Below are 22425 nucleotides of genomic sequence, written 5' to 3' on the forward strand. Positions count from 1 at the left end.
TTTCTAGTGGAGGTTTCCCCAGGGACTCAGAGTAAGCTGTCCTGCTGGCACAGACAAGCAGAAGTCAGTAATAAATTGACAGCTTAAATTAGGATAAAATAATCTCCCTTTAGGTCATTTTATCTCCTGAAACGCTTGACAAGCAAAACAAACGCCGTGTGAGAGATAGCACGGAAAACAAACACACATCTCTGTCTTCCTGGGCCAGAGCAAACAGCGCCTCGCTCGCTGCCCCATCCCCAGCTTGACATGTGTGGCCAGGCCCAGGCACTGAGCCCTGCCCCATGCCAGGCTCCCACCCACAGCACAACACAGCACTGTCCCCACGCAGGACAAGCCACCAGTGCTGCTCCAGCAGGGCTGCCTTTGGCATCCAGGGACTCCACAGGCTCCTCCATACAATCTCCAGAGTGCTGGGGTATTCCTCAGCCCCTCACTTTCCATCTCTGAATGTACATGCATTGAATGGAAACCTCTGGGGTTGCACAGTGCTCAGGAAAGCAATCCCAGTGCTATAGATCATCTTTGGCATGTATATGGGCTGGGCTACCAGCAGCAGGGCTGTGCCACGGGGGACTTGTTTAACTGGGCTTGATAAGCCAGAGATGTGCTTAACTGGGCTCCCTGCTATTTCCTGCATGTATTCCTAGGGCTCCTAACTGGTGCTAATTGACAAAAAAGATAATAGATTTACAGAAGTAACCTCATCCTCCCAGCAATGCCTGAGTGAGCTACTGCTGTTTTTGTCAGCTCAGCCTTGTTGCTCCTGCAGGCAAAGCACTGATTTTGCAGGGCTGGCTGGGGGACCAGGGCTGTAGCTGGTGTTCCTGCAGCTCCCAACCCTGGCCACTGCTGGGGAGACTGCCCAGGTGAGATGTGCAGGGTGCTGAACTCCTGGGGTACTCCTACAGCAGTCATTCATACTCACCCTGGGAGTACTTGCCAAGAACTAGAAAGAGAAAGGAAATAAAGACAAGCCCGGAGGAGAAATAAGCACCTGAGAGTGATCATCAGCAGTAGAAATATTAGTCTTTAATGGGAAGGAGTTACCTTTATTAAGAGCCCTGTGGATTCTCACAGAGAGTTTTCTGCCAGAGGCCAACACTTCAGGCCCCACAGGGAGGGCAGGAGGGACATCCTGGCCCAGGGACAGTGTGGGCAGGGCAGGAGAAGCATGGTCTAAATGGGAATGGGATGCCTGCCCTGTCCCCTGGAACACCTGCCCATGGGGACATGCTGCCAAAGGCCAAGGGCTGGGTTGCAGGTGGGCAATGCTGGGCAGGATCAGGACACACTCCTGAGGGGCCACTTCCAAGGGGGCTGAGCCAGGCTCTTGCTGTTCCTGTGCAGCAGAACCGGCAGATGGCAACCTCGGTCCCTCTATGGCCAGCGGCTCCAGGGGGTCCGGGACAGTGTGGCCCAGCATGGCCCGGAGGCACTGGGCACCCTGGCCGTGGGACAGCCAGTGGCAGCCAGCGGGTTACGGCACAGCCATCCCCATCTCCTGAGAGTGGGGGACACACCACCCTTACCGAGCAGCATGTGGGGAACAAGGCCTGAGGACAGGTGTGAGGCTGTGCCAGCCCATGCTCACACCTGGGAAGCCCTTTCTGCCTGAGCCAGGTCACAGTGAGGCACAGAAAACAGGGCAGACTGCAAAAGGCTGCACCTCTCCTTCCCATGGGCTTTGGTGCAAGCAAAGAGGGAGGCGTTTCCAGCATTAGCCTCAGCTACACAGATGCGCGCTTGGGCAGAGGTTGGCCACGGAGCTCCCCTGCATCTCCCCTGAACTGCGGCCTCTGCGGAAGGAGATGCAAGCCCATTTTTAAGGACAAAGCAATAAACACCTGTGAACAAAATCTCCTCCTTGTCACAGGCAACATGTGCTCATTGCACATGTGTCCCAGAGATGAACACTATGAGCAAATGCTGCAGCAGACCCTGGTGTGTCTGTTCCTGTTGAGTACTGGAGTGTAAATCCTTCATCTCCCATCTACAGTGACACTTTTGGCTGGATGCAATTTCCACCTGATTATTAAGTTCTGCATTTTGTTTTATCATTCTGTGTCTTGGGCTTTTAGAATTTCCAGGACATATCTTTGTTCTGACGTTGTAGGTACTAAATAGAAGCTCATACCTGAGCACCCTCCTGCCACGGATGCTTTTATTCTTGAAGTAAAACTAACAGCACATACAACCCACTCTGCTCTGCAAAATCCCATCCTGGGAAGCACCCAGGAGCTTTGCACCCATGACAGGGTGTGCAGTATGTGACCACGGATATTCAGAATTGAAAAGCTATTCTTGCTCTCTCACCCAAAGGCAGAGGCAGGCTCTGGGAGCTGCATCTGCAGTTCAGGCTTTCAAGGATCAGCTAACATGGATAAGGTTAGACACTCCTGTATCTGGGGGGAAAAGAAACCCCAGGATCTGATGGGTTGGTTTGCGTCATCTCAGGGTAACAGAGAATGCCCTGGGAAGGCTGCAATGCCCTGTGGGCTGATGCCAAAACCCCCTGCAGGGACAGAGGGTCCTTCCCAGCTCTGGATCATTGCAGAGTCATACAGCTGCTCCCCAAACAGACCCTGCTGCAGCACTCCTGCAAGCTTGAAAGGGAAGTAGAGTGTGGGGCTGCTCTATAACTCCCAGTCAGATTTGTTATAAACATCAGGAGTTCAGGGAAAGAAAAACAGCTTCCAGTAGGCACAAGTCACAACTGGGGTAATCCAGAGCATGTGAGAGCTTGCCAGGGTCAGAGGTAACAGGCTGGGGACAGTGAAGGAGCTGGCACCTGTGCCTGGAGTTAAGCCACGCTACCTCTTGCAGCAGAGCAACGGGGTCTGGGGCTCAGGACACAAACAGGAGACAAGATCTGCATGAAACAGCTTAATGTGGTGACCTCACTGCACCTGAAAGAAAAACCTTAATCCCAAGAGGAGCTCACACTGAGACTGCATGGGATGTTGGTGACTCAGGAAGATGAGCCAGGACTAGGACTGCCCATGAAGCCAGCAAGGCTTCAGGTGCTAAAGAGCTGGAGTGCACAGCAAAGCTGCTGCCTTCCTGCCCTCCCTACATGGCCTTTCAGATGCACTTTTAGCTCATGTTCTCACCAGGGCTTCAACTAAGCAAACACTACACTGTGGCTTGGAGAAAAGCAATGAATGCTAGGCTGGTGGGAGCAGAGGTTGGCTGGCAGAGCATGGACCCAGCCCAGTGGCTGCTGCTGATGCTGCTGTGAGCTGTGCTGAAGCCCTGCTAACTTGTCAGCAGGTCAAACGACAAGAGGTTTTGGGGTTTATGTGGGTTTTTTTCTTAAAACAGCCCAGCTTGGACTCTGGCTCAGCGCAGCTGGCAGACAGGAGTACAAAGAAAAATATTTAATGGCTAAAAAAACGGAGACAGAAAGACTGGTCCATCTGAATGCACGCTGAATGAATCCCATGTGAAATGCATTCTAACGCCATCGCTACAGTTTCCTCTGGATTAGCTGAGCTATCCTTGGCTCCTGGCTCCATAAAATCCCGTAAACAATCTGATCTGAACTTTTGCCCTTTCTGTGCTGATGTGAGGTTTCTCTGCCATCCCACAGACAGGGCTAGGGGGTCAACAGGTGGCTGTCCCTCCCAAAAGTACCTGCAGATCCCAGCCATCCTGCTAACCACGCTGCAGGAGGGAGCATTTCCAAACCTGTTCCATGCATCACTTAATGTGCACATGCGAGGGCAAGGAGAGGGAGGAATGGCATGGCTTTTGAGCTCTGTAATATGTACATCTCCTGTCAGCTCTTTCAATATCCAAATTTTGCTTGTGAGTTATGTGAATGAAACTCATCCTCAGCCTGCCTTATGCAAGAGGTCAGTTGGAGTGTATGGGCTCACACTCACCTGAGTTTCAAATGTGACAAGGCATGCCAGTGCCTAAACCTCACCAACTTCTGGGGAGATTTCAAGCTCCTGAGATGCTTAAACACAAATTTTGGTGCTTTTCAAAGTATTTTTGATGGTCATAGCTTCTGTAGGGAAACAGTCATCTGTGAAACCATCCAGCTGAAGAGGACTGATGACATCCCCAAACTCAAGCTTGTGGGCTGTAATTCCTCTCAGACAACTCCTGCCAGTGCCAAACATCTATGGGATGTGGAAAGAGGAGCTACACATTCAGACCCTTCACCTGCTTTAGTATCAGCATTACTATTTGCTCCATTAAATGTTAGGTAGACCCTTCCCAATCTCCAGATAGCAACCTTGAAAAAACTACTGATGCCCTCAGCAAGTTGTTTGGTTGATGGCAAATAAAATAATGGTTTTTCATGGCAAATCTGCAAAGAAAGGCAGGGCAAATGTAAATGCCTATTTGGCTGCTTGTCTCCATGGCAATGCAGCTAGGCTGCACAGCAGCCATCGAAGTGTCCACTCTCCCTGATTAACTTGACAAATGACATTAGCTAAGAAGGGTTTGCTGAAAAGGAGAGACAAGGAGTACTTTGTGTGCAATCCAGTGAGTGCAGGAAGGAGGCAGGCAGCTTCCTTAAAGCAAAAGTACACTAAAACACCTGCTTTTCCAGGAGGGTAACAGACCCAGGGGCTTCAGAGCAAAGGGCAGTAAGGTGGGGCTGGACAGATGAACACAGCTGTTCCCCTGTAATGCCTTCTACACCTCCATCCCCTCCTACAAGATGTAACTGATGGGTATACCCAGGTGTTGTAAGAGTTATCACAGCTGAGGTGTGAGAGATAAACCTAAAACAGCACACAGCTCTTCCATGGCAGGGTTCTTTGCTTTTGATGGGCTGGAGAATTTGGTCTTTTCTTCATTTGTAGCTCATTGTGGAAACCTGCTCCCAAAAGGACGGAGCTGAACTGTTTTGAGCTGGAGTCTGAGCCCCCCTTCCAACAGTGGTCCCGCTGGCTGGGTGAGCTGCCACCAAGCAAATCCTCAGCATTCTTTCAGCAGTTCAGACTAGAGTAAAATGTGACCAACCTCTTCTACAAAGGTTACCAAACTTCTCTCTCCTAACCCATTGCAACATCTCATCTGGTCCTCTCCATCTCGTCTCTCTCTCTCATAGCACGCATTCCCTCCTACAAAAGGAACAAGACTTCTGCTATTCAAATTTCTTCTCATCTACGGATAGATTTACCATCCCAGATCAGCATGAATTAGTACTTCAATCTGCAGTCAAAGGCCTCTTGTTTCTCAGCCCATATCTATGTGCCTGCTTTAGTGGTGTCCAGCTCCATGCTGGGTCCAAGCAGGGTTAGGACAGTATAGCTTTGACAGCATCACACTTGAACCAAAGAGTGTCACGAAAGGCTGGTGCTGAGAAAGGCAGCCCTGATGTGTCTGTGTGTGTCTGAGAGAGGTCTAAAGACACTGATGGATTTATGTCCCCTTGCTAGGGGCAATACATTGCTGGGAGCCCCTGCTCTCTGCTGGCTTGGAAGGAATTATTGTTACAGCACAATCTCATACCAAACAGGAGATCTACAGTCACCCCCTGTGAACGGGATTCTAAATCCTGCTGCATTCACCCACAAAGTCACCTTCCACAGAAAACTGCAAATACTCCTGTTCACATCCAACAGGAGCAGCATCAGCTGAAGGAAAACAGTAAAGGAACAGCACCACAGCTCAACCAACAAACCCTCTCCAAAGGTGTTAGGTCCAAAGATGCTGGATGTGGTATGACTTTTTCTTCCTTAAATGGTGTTCGCTTATTTTTGATTACAGCTCTTCCATGAAGCAGAGGAACTTAAGAGGTTTCTATAAAAGCTCTTTTAAACCCAACATTAGCTAACCCCACATCTACTGAGAGCACAGCCAATGACACAATTATGCTCTTTGGTGAGTAGCTGGGCCAGCACTTGCAATGGCTCTTTTCCATGCAAAATTATTCAAGAACTGTCTGCTGTTTTCTTGGTGACACTGTGCCTATCCAACAAACAGAAGCATCTTCAGCCATCCACTCTGGAACAGCATTGCTGCCTGAAGAGCCATGAAAATCAAATCCCCTATTATCCAAAAAAATTGGATTACGGTGTTACATATGAGCCTTGCAATGTTGGTGTGGAGCTCCTGTTGCCAATGACAGTTGCCAAAAGACCAAAAGACCTACTTTTTTTTTGAAAGAAAAAGTAGTAAAAGGCAAGAATGCTGGCGGTTGCTGCTTGATGAAAGTCATTTGTGTTCCTCTCACAGCTAGCAGTAGCCCTGTACAAAGCATAGCTGAATAATGGAATTACTCCACTTTCTGAGATTGCTCAATTAACTCTTGGTTAAAACTGCTACCATTGAAACTTGATGAGAATAGCAGCTCTGAGGCAGTTTTAGATTCATTTCTTACTAAGCTAGAATGGCTTTTCCCTATAATGAACACCCTTTCCGGGGTATAAAGAATGCCCTTTACATTAGCTATGGTGCCTTCCCAGTAATAGATGCCTACAACACAAATGCATGGGAGGGTTCCCTGAATACAAATGTCACTTATGGACCACGCTCACACCTTGAGGCTGAAAATGCCGTAAGACTGCTCTCTTTGCTTTATCCAAATTATCTGTGGTACAGTGGAAAACTGTTTTAAGTTCTCAATGCTGATGCTGGGCTCCTGAAGGCATTTGGCATGATTAGGAATTAATTGCTTAAAGCCTGATGTACTGGTTTGCACACAGGGATTAAGACTGCTAGAAAAACCTCAGCCATTTGCCTGAGTTTCTTTGAAATTACCAGTGCCACTTTGCAGCCCCGTTAAATGAAATTGCTGACTTCATCTGGCAGCACAGAATCAGGGCAGACGTCGCAGCGCTGGACGGCACAAGTGGCCACAGAGCCTTTGGGACCTCTTTACTCTCGGCTGTGTGGGTAGAAAAGGCCCCTTGTCCAGCCTGGAGCTCCTCACCCTCATCTGTGGTTCATATGGAAGGGATAAAGTCAATACCTGCCCATCCTACCATCCTCCCTCCTGTCTTGGTTCAAATGGCAAAGGAGGCATCCTTGGACTGAAGTGTTGGTGTTGCAGAGGATGCAGTCACTGCAGGCTGTGACTCTTCATTAAAGGTTAATATGACTGCAGTCTGCTCCTTTTCATGCTAATTGGTGACAACCTTCAGACTCCTGGCGTGGTGCTCAAGTGCCCCTTTGTGCCAAAACAGTCTTCAGCTGCTGTGGGTCAGGGATGAAAGCTTAGACCTTCATGCATGTGCTGGGCCACACAGCATGGGGAGGCACAACTTCAGCAGGGTCCCTCAGCCTCAGCTGTACTTTCTCCACAATTTTCTCATGACTACCATATTTTTGAGCCCAGGGCAGAGGACTTTACTCTCAGCATCACACACAGAGGAAGACCTCCATTCAGGAATGGCCTTCCTAGATCCCTTTTTTCATGGGCCACAAAGAAGCCCCTGGAGTGCTGCTCACTCAGAGTGGGCACACAGCCTCATATACGTTCCCTTCTAGGAATGTCTCCAGTCCCCAGTGTTGCCTGGCACTTCCACACTGCCCTACCACTTGTGCTGGGTGTCAGCATCAAGGTGACAGCAATGTTAAAAACCCTCCCTGAATGCACAAACCCTTCACGTTTGTAGGGAAGACAATGGGAAAGAATTTGCAGTGCTTGCATCTCCAGAAGCTATGCAGTTGGGAATCCCAATCCTGCTTTCCACAGATCGGTGTCAGATCCAGTTTGTCTTTCAAAGGAGCCACCAGGTCACCAAGATCTCAGCTCTCAGAGGCAGCTATGATGCCAAGGGCCCTGCTCCCATTCTGCAGAGCCACAGGGAAGGGATAAGGATGGATCACTAATACACAGTGCTGTCCTCAACTACCAGGTCTCATGAGAGCAATGACCACCTGGGCTGGCAAGCCTTATCTGGGAATGCATTAGGATACTCCCAAGCAAGGGAGCTGCCCAGCTACCTCAGGCCAGAGCAGCGACCTGAGACCTGAGTTTTCTCCAGTCCATGGTAATTTTTGGTGGGTGAATGAGCTCAGAGCCAGGCTGGGGCTGGGACAGGGCAGAGGAGAGGGGAGATACCTCACAGCCAGTGTCCAAGCCGGGCAGTCCACATTCCTGAGATGTGCAGTCTGATATGCCACTGGCTCCCAAAGCACAGATTATGACAAGACACGTAATATTAATGTCATCCAGAGTCTGGCTAGGAGGAGAATGGAAAGAATTCCTGAATGAATGCAGACAGCCCCTCTGCTGATGGGAAAGTCTCCAGCCCCACACATCAGGCCAGCACCGCCTGTTATCAGACTGCCTTTCCCACTGGAAGGAGGAAACAGGAATGAAAGGCACTTTTCCTCGCCATTAAAAGTTTATGCAAGTGATTTATGGGTCAGAAAAATTAGCAAGTGCGTTGCTGAGTGCTCCTAACAGCAGTGTGTTACGTGGCTGCTGACCAGAAATGCCAAGACCTATTAGGTGGAAGCAAAGGGCAGCATGATGGAAAGTTAAAGATGCTTTTTGCCGATTTAATTAATTAGCCAGGTCTTTTCTCCATCCCCTGCAGCCTTCATTAATGTAATGCTGAAGTGAAGAAATATTAACAATTCAGACAACACATTAATAGTAACACAATACCTGCAAAATGCAAGTGTAAGTCCATTAGGTAAACATGATCTTAAGCCATTGAGGCAGAAATAATATTCTGACATTTCCTAGCAATAGTATCCTGCAGAAATACTGTCCATCGTTTATGCTCCCTTATAAGTCATGGTCCCTGGTACATGAGGGGCTCTTCATCTGTTACTAGTCCCTGAAATGATGAGAAAAACTTACATTTCCATTAAGATATTTAACAGTTCCATATGGAAAGTGTCTTACTAAACCCATGTCATGAACCAGAAAGATCAGAAGGGATTTTTAAAAGGATTTTATCTCTGTGCCAGCAAGGGATGGAGATAAAACCTGAACCTGATAGCTTGTAAATATTAACCTACACTTGGGAATGCTCCAGAACATCAGCTTTCTATTATGGTGGTTTCATCTGAGACAAGTTTTCATTAAGGGAGGAACAAACAGTTAATCACCCGGAGAACTGATAGCGCCGCAGGGAGTCACAGATTGCTAGAACCAGCCTTCCTGTTTCACACTCCCCATCAGCTACTGTTCTCCCAGACATTCCTGCTGAGGAGATATTCACATCCTGTGTGTGTTACACCCTTCAGCCTTTGGACTTGCTTTTTCCTAGTTTACCTGGCATTAAAGAGTTGATTACCTCCAAAGCAGGAGATAATCTGATGGTCAAGGGGGAAATAATACTGGATGAACATTCCACACTAGAAGCATATTCTGAGATAGTCAATGACTGGGAGAGCATACATCTACCAACCAGGATGTGACCCAAGGACAAACAAGGAGGAGTCTGCAGAAACTCATGAAGAGATGAACAACAAAAGATAACAAAAAAAGAGTTTAAAATACCAAAACCACGGAAAGTAACCTACACAATCCAGCAGCCAAAGGCAGCGGTGGCACAACAACTCAGCATACACCCCTAATGTTCATGAAGTGGGAGTCAGGCAGTGACTTGCTAAGTAATGCCCTCTTCTGGTGCAAGTCTCTGGTCCAAGCAATGCAGAGTCACTTCAAAGTTGGATAGGCTGGCTTTTTCCAGTTGAGTTTTAGCAATCCCCACCTTCAACTTTCTCACAGCCTCTCTGGGTGCTTGTTCCAGTTCTTAACCATGCTCACAAGTACTGTCTGGGATCATGGGAAGAGACCTCAAGGAGAAGCAATCTCCCAGACTGGCCAGCCTTCAGCAAGGGCCTTGCCAGAGGAGGACTGCTCAAGACAAACTTGCTGCAGATCAAGGCAATCAGAACGACCTCTAGGACCACTGGTTCTGAGAAGATCTGTGTCAGAAAAACACGTGGAACTTAGCAAGTTCCCAAGGTTCCCAGCAGACAACACCCAAAGGTAGCTGCTCCCTGGCCATGGGATGCTCTGCTGGGGGTGCTGCTTTCCAGGCAGGGCCATGGGTCAGGGCTCACATTGCTCTGGTTCAACCTCAGATTTGCAGTTGTAGCACTGAGTTGGGCAGGTTAAGGGGAACAGTTGTATCAATACAGAGTGAGGGATCCAGCTGGCTCTGGCTGTATTATTCTTGGTCTGAAATGATTACAAAGCAATCCTGAACCTTCTGGTTACCAGGACTTTCAAAGACATGGAAACCCGAGGGGGAGGGAAGCAAGGTATGGGGGACACCAACAGCAGATTTGGGTTAAAATAACCAATAAAAGTTGGCAGGGAAATGAAAGGGAAATGGGCAACAGAGAATTTGGGGGTGATGCTTTCTAAATATGCTACTGAAATACTCTGGATAAGTTCTGCTTTCAAGCAGCCTCTTGGCAGATTACAATGTCCCAGAAGGTTTTATATCCAGCTTCTACGATCTTAAACTAAATATTAGGTGAGAAAAACATGCTTCTAAGGAAAAGTCAAACATAGCTCTGAGTGAAAAACAATGATCAGGAGAACGAACATATTGGGTTTGTTGAATATACAACCAACATCCGTTTTCTTGCCCAAAAAATAAAGCCAAGGGAATAAAATGCAGAGATGAGCAGAATGGAAAAGCTGCAGGAAATTTAGGCAGTCTCCTCCCACCCCACATATTTCCCCAGGCAGGACTCTCACCCTGACTGGCCTCAGCCAGCAGGCTTGGAGCTTTTCCTTGAATTCCTCAGAGAGCCTTACCCCCTCTGCAGCAGGACAGGCTCAAGGTATAATGGGTCTTTTCCATCTGGAATTTCTCTCCCTTGACTTTTATGTGCATCGATTCACAAGCTGTTTGATTTACTGATGCAGGGGCTGGGAAGAGTCTAGTTTGGTCTAAGGACAGCCTGAGGTTAAAGGCAGCTGTGCAATTTCACCACCCTGTCCATTACAAGAAAATGCTCAGATCTGGATTTACAGTCATGTTCCACTGAGCCCACACATCATGGCAGGCTGAAATTAGCATCATTTTCACAACGGGACTGAGTAAAAATGGATAAACATCCCACTGGAGCTGGACACCCCATGGAGAAAGCCATGGGAGTAGGTCCTGAACAGCACCTTGGAGGGTGTGTGGCTGTGGGTGACAGAGAGCTCTTTGTCTCCAGATGGAGCTACTGCCAGCCAGATGGTAGAGGGTAGATGAGGCAGTTTCAATGCGACCATAATAGGTGAGGATGAGTGGCATGGGACCTATCACTGTAAGCAAGGGAGAATCAGATCCTTTAAGTCCAGAGATGGATATGATGACTCTCCAGAGCTGCACTGTAAGAAAGGACTTTGTAATATGTCTCAGTCCCTCTACTGTCTGCAAAGCCTCACATGCTGCTGGCTGAATTTAGCAAAAACCTCCATCCCTGATTGTCACAGTCATAACCTGGTTATTCCAGCTAGTTCCTCCATTGACTTTTATGGATCCCTCAGCTCCATCTAAGAACAGAGAAACCAAAGCTAGATCCATGATGATATCCTGGAACTGCTCCTTTGGGTCAGGGTTTTACTAGACGAAAGGAAGCTTGGTTAAAATAAAGACCTAGGTGCAATGAAGAAGAACTCTTGCAATGTTACCTTCTAGCTCTTCCAGAGCTCAGCAGCACAGATCAACCTCCTGAAAAAAATCTACCATCAAAAGAAAGCAGACACACAGATCTGCCAGCACATTTGTGCTGCTGAAACTGATGGACCTCAGCACTGGATCATGGTAAGATTTGCAACACTGTCATCTTGCAAAGCCTTGGCAGTGCCTTTTAATCCTTGGAAAAGGAGCACTTCAGGCATCAGTTCTTGACTTTGCATTTGAATGTTACAAAGCCAAAACAACAACTTCTCTTGGAGCACAGGGCATATCCTAAGATGCCCTGGAGCTTTCTCGTCCTACAGACATTGAGTAGCAATCTCCAAATGACAAAACAGAAATAAAACCATATATCCTCACGCTTTGGTGAGCCTCCAATCCAAGCCTGACAGATACCTGGCTATGAGTGCTGTGTCTCTCAGACTGCTTAACCCTTGAATAAACAGGGGAAATGAACATTTAGAAGAAGCCTAGGTTCATCCCTTTCTCTTCCAATGAGCCCTATTAACTCTTGGGGAAAAATCCTTTTTCCCCTTTGAGACGTGTACCCTGTCTGTCACCAGCAGGCCTGGTATTGTGTAAAGTAACCTATGAGCAGAAAAACCCCACATTCTTCAGCGACACCAGGCCTGGAGCCAGGGATTGACCTGATGGTTCTTACTGTTTCTTCCCTTATCATTCCTGTAACTGGAAGAACAGGGATGATATTGCCTGTTCTCCTGATCCCTTAGTCATCCCAAACCATTGAAGTATCTTTTGAATGCCCTTGGACTTCTTGTTGCAACATCATTGCTGCCAACGCGAAAAATCAATAATGGACCATATCTGAGGGCCATACTAGGGTGGGAAGTTTTCACTTTTATAACTTGGCCCCAGAGAGGTAGCAGACTTCCCTAAGGAGTGGGTCTGATCTGTGTATTGGGCCTTTGACTCTCTACCAAGGGTTACTAATGCCATCTAAGTAAAAGCTCTGGAAGCTTCCTCCAACTGATCAACCTGTTGAATCTGGTGAAGCTCCACCAGATACCTTTCACTGACCAGTTTCAGCAGGGGACAAACAGACTCAGAACTGCCTGCAGCAGCAATATGACTGTGCCAAGAGGTGTTAAGAAAGGGGACACACAATAGTTAAAACAGACAATCCAAGTACCTGGAAAAGGGCAGGGATTACAAGAATCTGGTAACCCACCACAGGGGATCCAACAGCTTCTGTTACTGCCCAGACTTCATGTGCTCACTTACTGCTATCTGGAAATGACAGGTATCAGCAGCTTCTGTGGATGCCTGTGGGAGCATGATCCTCCACAGCAAGAGAGGCACCAACCCCATTTCAGCCTGGCCTTTGCTCTGTATCACACCAAGACAGATCCCATATGGAAAGAAAACAGTCTGGGAGCGAAGCATGGATGGGCTGAATGTCAAAGCATGGGAAATACAGCTTAGGGTACGTGCAATCCAGGCACATTATACCCCCTCTGAAACTCACTCTCCCATTGTTATTTAACATCCTGCAAGTTTCAGCCAGAGACTCCCATCCGCGCCCCAAACTGGCCTGGGTATGGCTGGGAAGAAGAAAGGGAGCTTGAAATGAACTGTGGAAAGATTTAAGTGCTCTAACTGCTGCTTTCCAATACAATTTTCCACTTGGGGCAGGGGAAGGGAAGGAGGAAAGCCTGACAGTAGTTTAGAGCCAGTCACAATTGTGACAGGTTTTTCTTTTCCATTTCCAACCAGCTCACAGGCAGAAGGAGCACTTTAACTTCCATTAATTATCACAGCCTTATTCCAGCTCAGGGTTTAAGAGCAGCAGTGGCAAACTCTTAGTGTCTCAAAGTGTGCTACACTACTCAGTGCAGTAAAACTCTATAATTATTGGAACCAAGAGCTACTGCAACTCTTCCTAGAGTACCTCAGTTTGCAGCTAAGGGCATCTCCTGCAGGCAGCACCAGTTCTGTCAGAGAAGAGGATCACACAAACAACTTCTTGCACTCCAGACTCTGAGAACAGGTTAACAGCCATTTAACAGATGGATCTCTTGCACACCCAAGCTGTACACACAGAAAAAAAAGAGATTAACAGAGGAGTAGATTACTTCTGTCTCCTCCCTGGCTACCAGAGACTCCTGTTGTAACTCTGCCACCACGTGAAGTTGATGGCATTTATCAGTACTGATCACTGGATACACAGCCTCAAAGTGTGCACGTGGTGTTTAGGGAGATGCAGGCAGCTCAAACACAGCCCTCATGCAACTGGGGTAAAACTCTTATAAAATATTGCTACATGGTTTCTCCCACTTTTTGGCTTCATTACAAAATATCAATGAACATTATTTAAAGATAGCTGTAACTGAGATGTGCCTGTGCAGGGACTAAGATGCCCTAGCTCAGCATTTCAGCCCATGCTGCCCCCGATCCCTTCCTGCTCCTCTGCCAACAGGGTTGATCCACCCTCAGCTGGTCTCCCCTGCTGAAACCCACTCCCAGCACCTAGCTGCAGGTACCATCCCTTCATGCTCACTGATGACAAGATGTGCCATTCTCCCTTCCCCAGTTGATACCAGACCTTCCCAGAACTGCCCTCTCTGACACTCATGGCTTGCAAACCACTCACAGGTATTTTTGGCACTGAGTAATATTTTTGGCACTGCTCCCTGAAAGCAGGGAGATGCTGCTGTTTCTGGATGCAGCCAGACCTGCTTCCCAGGGACCCCACAGTCACCCTAGCAGATGCTGGTGAGCTGTCTTGGGATTCAGGTGCTTCATGGCTTTAAGTGGAAAACAAGCCCAGCCACAAGCATTGTTTCCCTGCTTGCACCACCTGAAGAGCTGATGCCTCCAGCGGTGGCAAATCTACCAGCCTGGAGCATGTAAGGGGCAAGCCTCACATCTGCATGGACACATCCAAAAGGAGGAAGGAGGACTGACTATGAATTCAAATTTAGAGGGACTGGGATGTACTTCTGAGGCTCACACAGCAGCTCCACATTCAGCTCTGAGTCACACAGGAACCAGCCTGGGGAGCAATTACTGGTGCACAGAAGCTCTTGAGCTGCAACAAAAGAATGGCAAGGAGCTTCTCATCAAAACCCCTTGAAATCTTTATCTTGCCCACTTAGGCTTGGGAGGATACTTCCTTCTGCTAAAACAACTGAAGCCTCAGCAGAGCATTTGGGATGCTGGAGAGGAAATGTCCAATGAAGTGAATCAGGGGTGAGCAGCAGCCACTGCAGCACAGCAGCACTGACAGCCCTGACAACATCACCCCGTTCCCATGCCAGCACTTGGGACTACAGGAACTACACTCCATTAGGAACAAGCTGTTCCCCTAATTCAGTCATCCTGACTACTCTTCTAAAAGATTTTCCTGAAACTGTGAAGGACTTTGACTAAGCAAATGCACTTTGGCATCTGACTTCAGTCCTCTAGCTGCCAGTGCATCACCCCCTGCAAGCCCAGCCTGGACTACTAAGAGCCACATGGCAAGAGGAAATCCCAAACCACATCCCACTCCCAAATCAGGTCTGCAGGACCAAGGAGATCCCCACACTTCAATCCTCCTCCCTGCATCCTCACACACAGATGAGCTTTTTATTCTACAAACCTCACAGACTGCTCTAGGACTGAAGGGGAATTACATTACAGCAAGCACACGCCCAGTTGTTCAGTTTGTATGTGCTGACAGTCTCATTTTGACTCTACTTTCTATGTTTAAGGTGTTAATGGGAACCTTGATGCATTTCAGAGGGAACGTGCACAGAGAGAAGACAGATGCATGAGGCTAAAACCTGGTTCCCAGATTTCATATCAAGTGCTGGATTTGTTTATATCCATATGATGCAATCTCCATAAAAGCAATCAACTACCACCAAAAGGAGATATTTTAATATCTGCACAGCTTCACACACTAGGCATTAGGTTTGATTTTATGATGCAGAATAATAAAATGGATTTCTTCCACAAGTTCCCAAATGCTGTTATTAAGTGTTGCTTCTCTAATAAAATATGCTGCAACATACAGCAGTACATGACGTGGCATTTACACAAACCTTTTCTCCATATAGACTTTTAACAAATCCGTCTCTTCTATACACTACAGAAGCACAAGATGAGTAATTATGTTCTCTGCTTAATAATGTTTTTGCACTGGCCAATTTAACAGCTAATCTCCACAAACCTATGAGATAGTCCCCCAGCAGCTACATTTGCATGTTGTAATCAAGTCTTGCTATTAAATCATACTTTGCAACAATAGCTGAGCTGTCAACGACAAGCAGCAGCTCTCGGCTCTTGCACTGGCACCATGCAGGCAAAAGCCCTGGAAAAACATGCACAAAGCCTCACTGCTCTGCCAGCTAGGAGAGCATCCCTTTGCACTTCTGGGAGCTTGGAAATGGCTACACCCATGACAGATCTCAGGACAAGCATCCTTTGTCTCGCTCAACTCTCTGGTCAGTCAGCTTGCAAGCTGTTTTCTCCAGGCCTGCCTGCTGCTCTCTGCAGTGATGCAAAGCCAAAATGGTTTGGCTGTGGTGTGCTCTGTCATACGTCTCTGACTGCTTTTTATGGTGTCCTTAAAAAGTGAGCATACTGTGTGCAACAGAGAGATCCATTCGTGGCAAAGGTCCTGCCTTGGCTGCGTGGGCAGAACAGCTTGTGCAGCCATACTGTGATCAGAGCACTGCACCCTTCAGGGTTAACCAGGCTCCTTGAAAATGCCCTGCCTGATTTTCCAGTTTCTTTGCTGTTCTTGTTGATCACAGTGCAGCAAGAGGATGCGGCTGAGAGAGGGCAGACCAGAATCAGTTCAGTTAAATGTCCCTGTTAGTGTTATCACAGTTTGGCTGAATAGCTGGTGTGACATGCAGCATTAAACAGATATTTGATCTTCCTCCACTGGCTTTGACCAGGGACCGATCCCTCTGCTCTGCACTTCCCATTTGCTCTCACAAAAACTCATCCCCAAAACACCCACATAAACTCCAGCTTAGTTCAGCACCATATTCCTGCTCCTGTACATTCACTGAAGCAAGGTGTCCCTTCTCCTCTGCTTTCCCACAACCTCAGTTTTCTGTCAGTGACTGTAAATACCTGAGTGACCCAAGTGCATCCATCAAAGAACAGCACCAAGAGGCAATTCTCTGAATTCCTGACAAACATCACTGCTCTGGTCCAGGCTGTTACTGGTGCCAAAAACTCCTGCTCTGAACCAGATTCTGACTCTCTGCAAAACGCTGCAAATGTGCAATAAATAGCATAGTCCTTTTGAATCCTGCCTTTTGCAGTACCCTTACCAGAGGCAGAGTTTCAACACAGCAACATGGATCAGCCCCGGCTCAGCCATATCGATGATGTCTTTCTATCCTAATGATTCTTCCTAGACATTAGTACAACATTTATTTCTACCTTGCCCTGTTCTTCCCATTTATCCACAAATCTGACAAGGTCTCCTTCCTTTTAACATGGAAACACAGGGAAAGGAGAATTTCTTGCTGGAATTGGCTCACTCTGTGAAAGTAGAAAGATCAATCTAGATTCAATCTGTCTCTCTAATTGTTAGAGGCTGGAACTGACCTGAGGCTGGCCTGGCTGCGAGTGAACGTGTGAGCACAGGCAGCCTGCTCCCAGCTTCTCTTGCTTTATGCTTCAAACAAGTCACACCAGACTTCTTTGTACATGGTGGACCCTTCTCTACTGTTACCTGGACACTTGTGCCCAGCCACATCACCAGGCGGTGCCTGTCTGTCAGCAAGACTGCAAATGAGCACTGAGCTTAGATAAAGCAAGAATCACTCCTTAACAATGACTTATCCTCACCTCATTTTAGGTCCTATTTTACCACAAAGTCCTTCCCAGGAGTACTTCCAGAGGGGCTAAGCCAATGTAGTCTTCCTTGAAAGTCAGGACAGCTGCACGTGTAGCTGATCACTAAATTGATTATGTTGAGATGAGCAGGGTTTGCATCAACTCTTTTACTACATCAGACTGCTTAACCTGGACTGTCTCAGCAAAATGAGTTTATGCCAGAGATGCAACATGTACAAGAGCTGTGCCAGGGCTGGTTTTCACCATGGGGATGGTGTGATGAGCAGTCGAGATGTCTGTCTCTGCTCAGCTCAGTGGAGACAGAAAGAAGTATCTGTGAGCAGCCCAGAGGCAGGCAAGAGCTCTGCTGTACAAGGCAGGAGTGAGCAGTGATCTGATCAGCCAGAGACGTACAGGAACAGTTCATCACTGCTGTGTTCAAGTGTCAAAGTTACTGGAGAAGCTGAAGGGCAGAAAGCAAGAGAAGTAGGAGGGGAAGTGAGGGATCCTGCATTGCTCAGCTCCCCTGGCCAGTGCCCAGAGTAGTGTGGCCCTGCAGAAGCAGGAAAGCCAGACAAGACCTGAGCCAGGCTGAAACCCAGGCTGGGCTCTGTCCCTGCCTGTACCAGCCAAACACCATGGTTATCGTGCCCACAGCAGCAGAGCTTTGCAGAAACTGAGAGGTGAGTGGCAATGATAAAAGTTCACTTTTCTCTATTCCCTTCTTTTTGATGATGGCAAAGTGCTTTATAAATGCTAATAAAGAAGTCCTTGAGAATTCTTGCAGGATTCTTGCTCTTTTTTGCTCTGCAGTGGGTGGTGGAGAAAAACAGATGACGTGACTTGCCAGAGATCATGCAAGGAACAGCCTCTGAGTTGAGAGCTGACCATGGAGCTCCCACCCCATGTGAGCTGGTGAGGGGTCCAGTGGGATCAATGGAGAACAGGGCATTCCCAGAGGCAGAACAAGCTTGCAGAACATCTTGGCCAGTAATGAGGCTGCTCATTTAAGAGTGCTGCATTTCAGATGAGACAGGTGAAGGACACAAAATTCAAGATGTTCAAAGCTGATCTGAGGTATTTCAAACCAGCTTCCATTAAAATTAATGGAAACATTAATGCAAAGTACACTCAGATCCTCAAGCAGGTTCTTTCCAAGCAAGATCTTTCCATTAACTTGAAAGAAAGTTGTGCCCAAATCCTCTTCCATCGCTGGGAACATCTGAGACAGGCAAAGTCAGGTTACAAATCCATTAGGCTCCAGACTGAGTAATGCATGGCCAGATGAAAGTGGTGACAGTGCTAAGCTGTAAGAGGAACACCACTCAGGGTGACCTTGAGTGAGGAGCTGAGCACACAAAACATGCATGTGACTTGGAGTTCCTTTTCTCAATGGAGAAGAAGTAGTGAGGTGTGGAGAGAATGGAATCCATTGCCAGGCTGATGTAGCTGCTCTGAACCATGGAAAAAAAACATTGAAAAAGCAGCAGGACCAAGAACAATGCACAGCAGTAGCTGGAAAAATAGAGCTGGGACCTTAGCAGCTCAGGAGAGGGTAAGAAGAGATAGTTCCACTCTCACCCTCTAATTTGTGAGGATATAATTTCTATAAGGTCCATGGAATGCCCAACTCAGCAGAGTATATGGAGAGAGGAGTGATGTCAGTGCAAAATTGGTCTTTTACATTAACAGAGAGCAATGTGTCAAGGATTTAAGACTGGGAGGATTATTTCACCAGCTGATGCCGTGTGCCTGGAGGCCTTCAGGTAGCTACAACTCTGTTAAAAAAGACTTGCAGGGTCTAAAACACATTCCAGAAGTGCATCTGTCCTTGAAAGAGAATTCTCTGTTCCTCTCTTGGCCCAATTTCCCAGTTAATCTCTCTTGCCTTTCAAATGCATGCTGTATTTCTAATCTGAAGCCTTCAGCTCTCAGCCAGTAGCTCTTTATGAGAGAGCAATCCTAGCTGGCTGACAATCCACCAGCACTCCAGCTCACACTGCCCATGCCTTGGGGAACCGAGGCACTCAGTGCTGCACAGACCACAGAGGTCCAGCCTGTGGCAAACCAAAACCCTGGCTCCCTCTAGGCAGACAGCACAGATCCAACAGCAGGATGTTGAGCAGGAATGGCAGGTTTATTCCCAAGCACAGCATCCCTCATCACAGCCAGCTCCAAGTAGTCAGGATTCCATTCATCACCTTTGGTCTTACCCCACTGTCTGCCCTTGCAAGTAACTCTCCATCCTTTGTACCAAAGCACCTCCTGACAAAGCAAAAGAAGGCAGCACATCCTCTCACCCACTGTCCCAGCTTATAACATCCCAGGGGGGCCAGCAAAACCTGCTACTGGCAGAGAAGTCACTCTGCACTTTGCCTATACATTCAGTGACACAGAGACCAGGCCAAAACAAGGACTCCATTTCCCTAATTGTTAAGAAAAGGACATACCTAGAAATCCTACTGGGAAATGAATAGCTAGGGGGTCTGGTGATTTTTCTAGCCAGATCCCAGCTCAGGAGAGTGCCTTCCTTGACACAAAATCAATTCTGCAGCTTGGGTTCATGATGAAATTGAGAGGTGCCTCTTGTGGAGGGATGATTATTCATTCTTTCTCACGTCACATCTGTCCTCTCCCATGTTCATAAGGGCTAATCACAGACTCATCTAATTCAGGGCTGCTAAGAAACCCATATGCACAGGCTAGTAATTCAAGCCCAGATATAGCTCACTGCCTTGAGCATTAGTCAGACACATACAGGCCAGGGAAATGGTGTCGAAATGCTGCTGAGGGCTTTCAAACATATTGTTAAACAAATGGATATGTAAACAGATCTCTGGGATGACACATGGAGACAGCATCTCTGACTCAATTACAACTGCAGCTGATGGTCTCACCTACCTGACTGCCACCAAATACCCAGACACCTAACACTGACACAAGGAGGTTTTACAGCTCCTTCCCAAGTAAACACTGAAACGGGTAAGATAACAAACTCCTTTGATTCAGTCTAGGGAGAGAAAGAGGTCCCACACTCACTAGGATTTAAGAGCTCAATCCTTCCTACCTCTTGTGGGTGGGAGCACACACTGACTGCTCTGAAACCCTGTTAAGGATTTAAAGAAGGCTACTGGTCACTGTGGGATACTGTGTAAAACACAAAAGAAAGCTACAAACATTTGTTTGTAAGGGATAAGGTTATGTTCAAATCCTATCTGCCTGCTCAAGAAGAAGGCAGGTTTTCTTGATCACCTTTTCTATTTGCATCCTCCTCATTACACTGACACTCCAAGGACTTGGCAGTTACTGTTTCTACAGCTCTGACGAACTGGAAAACGATTATTAAGCAGCAGGGTGGCAGGAGGAGACAAGTCTGTGTCAAGAAAAGCAGCTATGTAGTACCTGGGCAGAACCTTTTGCAATAGTCCTTTTATCCCAGCTAGGAATGGCCACAGGGACCCCTCTGGAAGGAAAGAACAACTCTCTGCTCCTCAAAGTCTCAAGTGACAAAGGCTGTTTTGCAGCTTCTGTCCCGACAACCTGTGGAGGTGCAAGACAGAAAACTGAACTCATGCCTTAGGCAGGAAGGATTACATATCTTTCAAAGTTTTAAAGGTCAACCTCCAGACTTACTCTCCTGGACAATTTACCCTTCACTGAACCAATGCCAAAACCAGTAGGATTGGTTTATCTCCATGTACACTGACAGAATAATTCACCAGCCTTGCTGGCAAACTCCAATGCTCACCCTTTGGCAGGTGAATGGGTGCACTTGGCAGGTGAAGGGAGTACTTGTATAAAGTTTAGTGGCAACAGTGAAACAAAAACCAACACATAGTATCAAAAAAAAAAATTCCAATGTGCTATCCTATCTTTTTTCTTGTTTTCCTGGTTAATTCCAATGATTTTATTTTGTTCTGAAATCTAAACAAAGCATTTCACAAGTTTCAGGTGAATAACTGCTGCAAGAAAGCATCTGTCCAAGCCTGGGATGTCAAAGGACATGCACATGGATTTTCCCCATGAAATTCCAGTCCAAGACAAACAAGATCAAACAGGAGAAGATGCCTCTTTCAGAGACTTCTCTAGCTTTGCAGGTTGGAGTGGGGCAGAGCCTGATCACTAACTGGGAGAGCAGATGCCACCAGGGGAGCTCCTTTACACCAGAAGCAGCGCTGATTCACTGGGATGTGTACCACGGAACAACCATGCAATGAGGCAGGTCAGGCACCCAGGGACTGTGTGAGCAGTGCAGCAGCTCCTTGTGCAAACAACCCACTCTGCAAGCCTCAATTTCTCAAAAGGAACAAAAACATGGTAAACCTGCCAGCTCACTGCAGAACAACCACGGGCCATGCTAAAGTCCAACACATGAGCTGTACACCTGGGAAGTATCTCTGAAAACAAATCAGCAGCTGTGTCAGCTGCTGTACATATTTTCTTCCTAGCACTGCCAGTCAACATCTTTACTAGCGAAAAAAGAATAAACTCCAAACAATTCTGCTTTGCTCTTTTTCAGTAAAAACAAACCCTCCCAAACCTCGACCCAAACTCTGTTTACACCAAAACTGCTGCAGTCCTGAATAGGAGCAACAAATGGAGTGAGCTAAAGTGTTAGTGACAAATAAACCATTCAAACGATTCCAGCATAATTATAGGTTGGCTCTCTTGATGTCACATTGGGTACATCACTGCAGATATTACATTCACCTTATGAAAAGATTGCACAGAGAAGCTCAGTTGGTAACCCAAACAGCATTATGTATCATGAGTCTGTCAGCATCAGGAGTGCATGCACCCTGGCATTTGAAGTCCTGGTGTTTCAAGTGATAATCCAATGTACCAGACATCACTGATCTCTATATAAAAGGGGGCACCACTTTTCCTTTCAACTGGAGCTGTTTTTCACTTCTCATTCTGAAGAGTTGTGTGGTGCTGCCCGCAAGTGGCTACACTGCACAGCAGCTCAATCTGCAGCACTCTGGGTCCCCAGAGAGAAAAAGTGATCAATACTCCAATGCTGCTTTTGTATGAGGTCTCTAAGTGC

General features: G+C 47.3%; 1 protein-coding gene across 3 annotated transcripts in view; it reads right to left on the reverse strand.

Annotated features, from left to right (window-relative positions):
* DIS3L2 (DIS3 like 3'-5' exoribonuclease 2) overlaps window positions 1–22425 on the reverse strand; it is a 180487-nt gene that overhangs the window by 10256 nt on the left and 147806 nt on the right. The window lies entirely within an intron of this gene.

The sequence above is a fragment of the Serinus canaria genome, chromosome 9 (assembly GCF_022539315.1).
Source record: "Serinus canaria isolate serCan28SL12 chromosome 9, serCan2020, whole genome shotgun sequence".
NCBI lineage: Eukaryota > Metazoa > Chordata > Aves > Passeriformes > Fringillidae > Serinus > Serinus canaria.